General features: G+C 61.1%; 1 protein-coding gene across 1 annotated transcript in view; it reads right to left on the reverse strand.

The window, feature by feature from the left end:
* The window catches only part of PRR5 (proline rich 5), a 51,055-nt gene extending 46,225 nt beyond the window's left edge, over nucleotides 1-4,830 (reverse strand). Inside the window, exon 1 of the mRNA XM_059401820.1 lies at nucleotides 4,752-4,830. The gene's annotated coding sequence lies outside the window, so the exon portion shown is untranslated. The remainder of the gene's footprint in view (nucleotides 1-4,751) is intronic.
* Nucleotides 4,831-6,000: the final 1,170 nt, after the last annotated feature.

A 6,000-nucleotide genomic window follows, 5' to 3' on the forward strand; every position in this document is an offset into this window, starting at 1 on the left:
CCTGTTCACAGGGGTCCATGATTTTCCTAGGGACACGGGACCCAAATAATCCTAATACTAACAGTAAGCGCAGGAGTAGCAACATGACAGTAGTAACAGCTGCCACGTTTCCAGCCCCTGCTGCTGCCAGAAACTTGACATCACACCCCCCTGTTCACACCTCCCAGCAGCCCTGTGCCGCGGGGTTCTTACCCCACTTCGTAACAGAGTGAAAACCATAGCTCCCTACCTCTCCACGGCTGGGCTTCCCAGCACGATCAAAGCTCAGCCTATTCTTCCAGGCGTCCCTTTCCACGCTGAGTCTGCTGGGCCAGGGACCATCACCACCACTTACTCAAGTCCGAGACTAACAGTCCTATGGAACTCATAAGGTAGTGAGCTCCCTGTCACAGGAACTAATCAAGCAGGGGGCATCATGTTTATTATCATCAATATGTGTCCTCAATGGCTGGCTTTCCGCCCATCTTAATCAGACCTAAACACTTACCAGTGGTGTGACCTTGGACAAGAGACTGACCTCTCTGTGCCTTGCCTTCCTCATCTGTACAATGGGGTCATACCATGGCCTTGGAGGGTTACATGAGGTGCATCTCAAGGGCTGCTTATGTGCTGACTATAACTATTCTGTAGCTTTACCTTACCCCTCTCCCCCATGGGAACCAAACACGGTAGAAATTGAAGTTCCCATTTCACAGATTTGAAAACTGAGGCGTGGAGAATGACCTCTCAGACTCAAAGGGTATGTGGCAGAACCAGAACCAGAACGCAGGTCTCCTGGTGCTGAGTGGGGGCCTCCCTCCTGGCCTGGATCCTCCCACCCCCGATCTTTCCTCCTGGGTTCTCCTCTGGGCTCCGGGCACACTGGTGTTGTTGGAGAAACTGCTTGGGGCAACACATAGAAGCTTTTTAACCAGTTCAGCTGATGGCACAGACAGCAAAACCTTAAGAACCTTCCAGAAAACGAGCAAGACTTCTGCTGGGGTCAGAGGAGCCCACTGTGGTGGGTCCTGATGTTGGGGTGTTTTGGTGACATTCTCTGACCTTCAGGCGGGTAGCACAGAGGGGTGGAAAGGGGGCGTGCACACCTGCCAGTCGGCCTAGGTCTGAACCCCAGCCCTGGTCCTTGCTGCCCGGGTCTCCAGGCAAACCACTGGGCCTCTGAATCGGCCACGCTCACCCTCTGGGCTGGCTAGTCCCTGGAGAATCTGCACATGGGACCAGGCACATGGTAGGTGCTCAAGAAACAGCAGCCCCCTTCTTCCCAGGGGTCAGCCCACTCTCTGGAATCCGAACCAAGGAGAGAGCACTACTTCCTGCTGAAATGAGCTGCGATTTTCTTGATAATCTTTTCAGAAGGGGCCCAGCCCCTGCACCCCTACCCCCACTTTTCCCAGGGCGCAGACAGTCAGTGGCCTCACTGTCCTCCCCGGAGGGTACAGATGGGCGCGAGAAGGAGCTGAAGGCTTCCCCAGGCCCGGCCTGGAGTCCTCCCGCCACGCCGGAGGTGCACAAAGACGCTATCGCTGACCCTGATGCTGAGAGTAACTCTGGGCCTAACGCCAGCCTGAGTGGAAGACCACACATCGGAGCATCGTGACGGCGAGAGCCGGTGGCCGGACCGCCACTCTTCCTGTCTTACACAGGGACTGTCCCTCTCAGGGCGTTATGCGGAGCCACCAGGTCCTCACCACGACCCTATGCTCCGAGGGCTTGCCTTTCTCACCGCTTTCCAGATGAAGAAATCGAGGCACACAGAAGTCGAGGGCCTTGCCAGTGTCACACAGCCGGGGACAGGCGGGGCCGGGATTCAGACCCGAGCAGCCCGGCTCGGGAAACCAAGGTTTTGATCATCTCAACAGTTCCGTCCAAGCGACCCAATGCAGATGACACAACTGAAGCTCAGAGAGGTTAGGCAGCTTTCCCACGGCCACACAGCTATTGGACGGAGCTGTCAGGATTTGCAACAGGCGGGCCTGACTCTGGGGTCCCCAGCCCCTGCGGCCCCTCTCTGGGCCTGGCTGGCTCCTCCTCCCCACTGCCTGGAGCCGTGTCCTGGACTTAGGGATTCCTGAGTCACTAGAACTGGGGTCACACACAGATCTCAAAGCCCTCATCCTGCTGGTGCTCCCCCACTGAGATTTGGTTCTGAGACATCTAAGGGGGATGTGGTTAAAAGGCAAAAAGAGGGTTACGGTGTCACCAGGAAGTCACCTTTTTGTGCCACTAAACCCATGTCTTCACAGCAGTCCAAGACTCTAATTTGCTTCTCCAGACTCAGACTCGGGGCGTAGCTGGGTCTTCTTCAACGCGTATCCCGAGGCCACCCAAGGCTTCTGGGTGAGCCTAAAGCAGGACATCCTGACCCCACTGTGTGACCCTGTGCAGCAAGGACCCCACAGTCTGACCCTACAGCTCCCCGTTCAGATGGCATCTGTGGCTTCTCCCTTCTTGCCTCAACCGGGACACCCCTGCCATCTGCCAGGCCTGGAGAAGGCCAGTGGGAATGAGCGAGGGAATGAATGAAAGAATGAATGGCTTTTCCTGGCCTTCCATGGGTGTCTTGGGAGCCTGCCCTCCTCACAGACGTCCCAGGAGATGATTTTGTTCACGTCCATGAACGCCCAGGACTCAGGCCACCTGAAGAGGTGGGGAGAGGGCCCCGGGCTGGCTCCTTCCTCCTCTTGGCCCCAGCCCCTCCTGGCTCTGCTGGGAGCCGCCTGGGAGACCCGGGTGTCATCTCCCAGTGCCTGTCTTCAGAAAGAGCTGGCGCCAGCATCCCAGCCGATCCCACGGAATGCTGCTCAACCAGCCCCATCCATTTAATCCATCCATTAGAAACAAACAAACAAATCCATCTGCAAACAAATGTTTCTGCACCGACCGCTTTCCCTGACGGGGAGACATTACGTCCACATGAACGCCTCCATCACCAGGTCGTTCAGGTAGCCGCAACACAGACGGTGCCCACCTCTCTCATGGCTCACCCCGGGTTCGCGGGAATGGGGGGCTTGCCAAATGTCAAGCATCCCCTGACTACCTGTAAGGAGTGGGGGATACTAGGATTTCTAGTTTTCAGATGGAAAATACGGAGGCCCCAAGAAGCAGAGTCATTTGGTCAGACCACACGGACAGCCAGAGGTGGCCCTGCAAAGCTGACCGAGGTCTCCCTGACACCAGAGCACCCTCCCGCCCCCATATTTTCAACAAACGGCTCAGAATCCCAGACAATTGGGTAGGAAAGACCCTTGGGAGGCCGTCCCCCGCTGCCAGATGGGGACCTGGGCTCAGGAAGGGGGAGTGGTTTGCCCAGGGGACTGGTGAGACCAAGCCCCTGGGTTGGGCTGCTCTTGGGTCCACCCCACAGCCCATGGGCCAGAAGGAGTATGTGATCTTGTGTTCAGCAGTGTTCATATTTGCACGTGCATGCGGTGGGGGTGGGGGGGGTGAGCTCTAAGATGCGGATTCCCGGTCAGGACGAGAGCCCAGGCACTGGCGTTTTATCAAGCACTGTCATTGAATTGGACAATCTGGTGGTCCTGGACCCCACCTCCTGGAGCCCCTAGCTTACCCCTCCAGGAAGGGTTCTCAGGCTGCACCCGGTGCAGGAGGTCTGCGAGGCCACAGGGAGCCCCACCTCCCCCTCCAGATGCAGTCCAAGGAATGCTGTTTGGAATCCCGGGGAACTCCCGCCCAGCGAGGATGTCGCCAAAAGCATCACTAATCACCTGGACCACGATGGCCACTCCAGGCAGCTGTGCACTGTGTCACTGGTGCCCTGAGGCACGGATGGGGAAATGGAGGCCGCTCACAGGAAGTGGCTGGGCTGGTCGGGGCCAAGACCACACCCAGTGACCCCCAGGCCAGGGACCCTCCCCGAGCCCAGCACATTTTCCCCTGCTGTGTTTCCACTGGAAACAATCTTAGAAAGCGTCAGGCCCTGCTCCTGTGAACTGGGTCCAGCGCATGGTCTGATCTTGCCAGACCCAGACCCCGACGCACGCAAGTCTGCCCTGCCCGCCACCTCTCAAAGGATGTGAGGGGAGCTCCCCAGTTCCGAGGCCACAGACCCCTCTGTGCTCCAGCCCTGGGGTCTCTGCCCTCAGATGTAACTGCTGCCCCAGACCATGCCCCCCGCCCTCAGGGTTCTGTAGAGCCAGCTCCCCACAGGAAGGTGGCAGGAGGCCCAGGCCAGAGGCCAGAGGGGTGGGGCCCCCGCGCTGAAACCGGACAGGGCTCCCAAAGGAGGTTCTCCCTGCCTTGACCATCTTTGTTTGCTCTGTTAAGGGGGAGCCGTGTAAAGGGAGGGGAGGAGGGGCCATGGGGAGGGGGCAGTGCTGGGGAAGGAAAGCCAGGAGACAAGGCAGGGGGACACCCCGCTGGACGCACCGGCAGAGACCCACCCGCAGAGACAGAGCCCAGAAGGGGGCGGGGCGGGGCGGGGCCTTGCGGGGGTGGGGGTTGCTGGCGAGAAGGAGAGACCCCGAGAGAGGAGCTGGGAGGTCCCGGGGGACTCGTAGTGGGAGAGGCTGGAGCCCCTTGCCCGGGGGACACCCGACCCCTACCCCATTCCATGTCCCCGCAACTCGGCGTGACGCGCGGCGCACACAGACACACACACACACACACACACACACACACACACACGGCGCTCCGGTGCCCCCGGCCCGGCCTCTTCAGGGGCGCGTGCGACCCCCCAGGCCCCCCAGCCCCCTTCCCGCGCGGGGCCTCCGGGGCCCGTCGCCGCCGCTCACCTTGGTCCCCGCGCCACCGCCGCCGCCGCCGCCACCGCGCAGAGCCGGAGCCCGGGCCGGGGGAGGGGGCCGCCGAGGCCCCGCCCCGCCCCGCCCCCGGGGCCCGCGCTGGGGCGCGGGGCGCAGGACGCGGACGCGGCCCCGGCCGCCGCCGCCGCCGCCGCCCGGGCTCCGCGGCCGATGCGAGCGAGACCCGCGGAAGGAGGCGACCTGCGGCCGCCGGGGACGGGGCCCGCCCGAGCTGGGAGCTGGGAGCTGGGGCCGGGGCGCCCTCCGCGGATCCCGCACCCCGGTGCACTGCGCAGGCTGTAGGCGGTGCCCGCCGGGGATGGGGCGTCCCCCGGCCACCCAGTAACCCCCCACCCCCCACCCCGGGCGGCGGTCCTCTAACGCCCACTGAGCGCCCTCTCCTCGAGCCGCGGCCTGTGTGGGGCGCTGCGAGCCGGAAAGGAAGAATCAGACATTCGGATTCTGTCCCTGCCCGGTTGGGCGGGGTGGGGGTGGGGGCTCGGGATCGGCGGCGGGCAAAGGGGGCAGGGATGGAGCCAGCAGACGCTTCCAGCATCTGAATGGCCGGGCCTGGGGTTCTCAAAGTCTGGCCCCACCTGCCTCGTGGGCATCACCCTGAACTTGTCAGCTATGCACTTTCTCAGACCTCATCCCAGACTTACAGACTCTAGGGTTGGGGCCTAGGAACCTGGGTTTTACAAGCTCTCCAGGGGATACCCAGGCCCGGAGAAGTCTGAGAAGTACTGGCCTGGTTGAAATGTCCAGCACCCCGTATCTTATTCCCCAGACGGAGCACCCCGGCCCCACACCCGAGAGCATAAAGAAGATGTTCTTTTCACCCTTCGTTTAAAAAGGTCCCCCTGTCTCCTTTGTGATGTTGTGTTGGGAAGGGCGGCCGGGGCGAGGGAGGCTCCTGGACTTCTGTGGCAGGATTAACAGGCAGAAAATGTAGAAGGCCCTCAGGGGCAAGGCCGCCTGGCTGGGGCCTTCCCATGGCAGTTACTGGTCCTTCTGTGTGTCACAGTGTAGGGATGGTTTCAAGTTTTGAGGTGCAATTATGCGGGCACTTCTGTCTGCATTCAGGACTTTTCTCTCCCCTGACGGTGCTTGTTTGAAGCCAGGCCACCTGCTCCTGTTAGAATCGCATAGGTCAGGAAGCAGGCCTTCCTGGTGGCGGGAGGCCAGGAGAGGGAGTGTGCTGGTGGGCTTTGCCAGGGTCCAGGGACCAGCACCTTTGCCT

The sequence above is a fragment of the Mustela nigripes genome, chromosome 6, assembly GCF_022355385.1.
Source record: "Mustela nigripes isolate SB6536 chromosome 6, MUSNIG.SB6536, whole genome shotgun sequence".
Taxonomy (NCBI): domain Eukaryota; kingdom Metazoa; phylum Chordata; class Mammalia; order Carnivora; family Mustelidae; genus Mustela; species Mustela nigripes.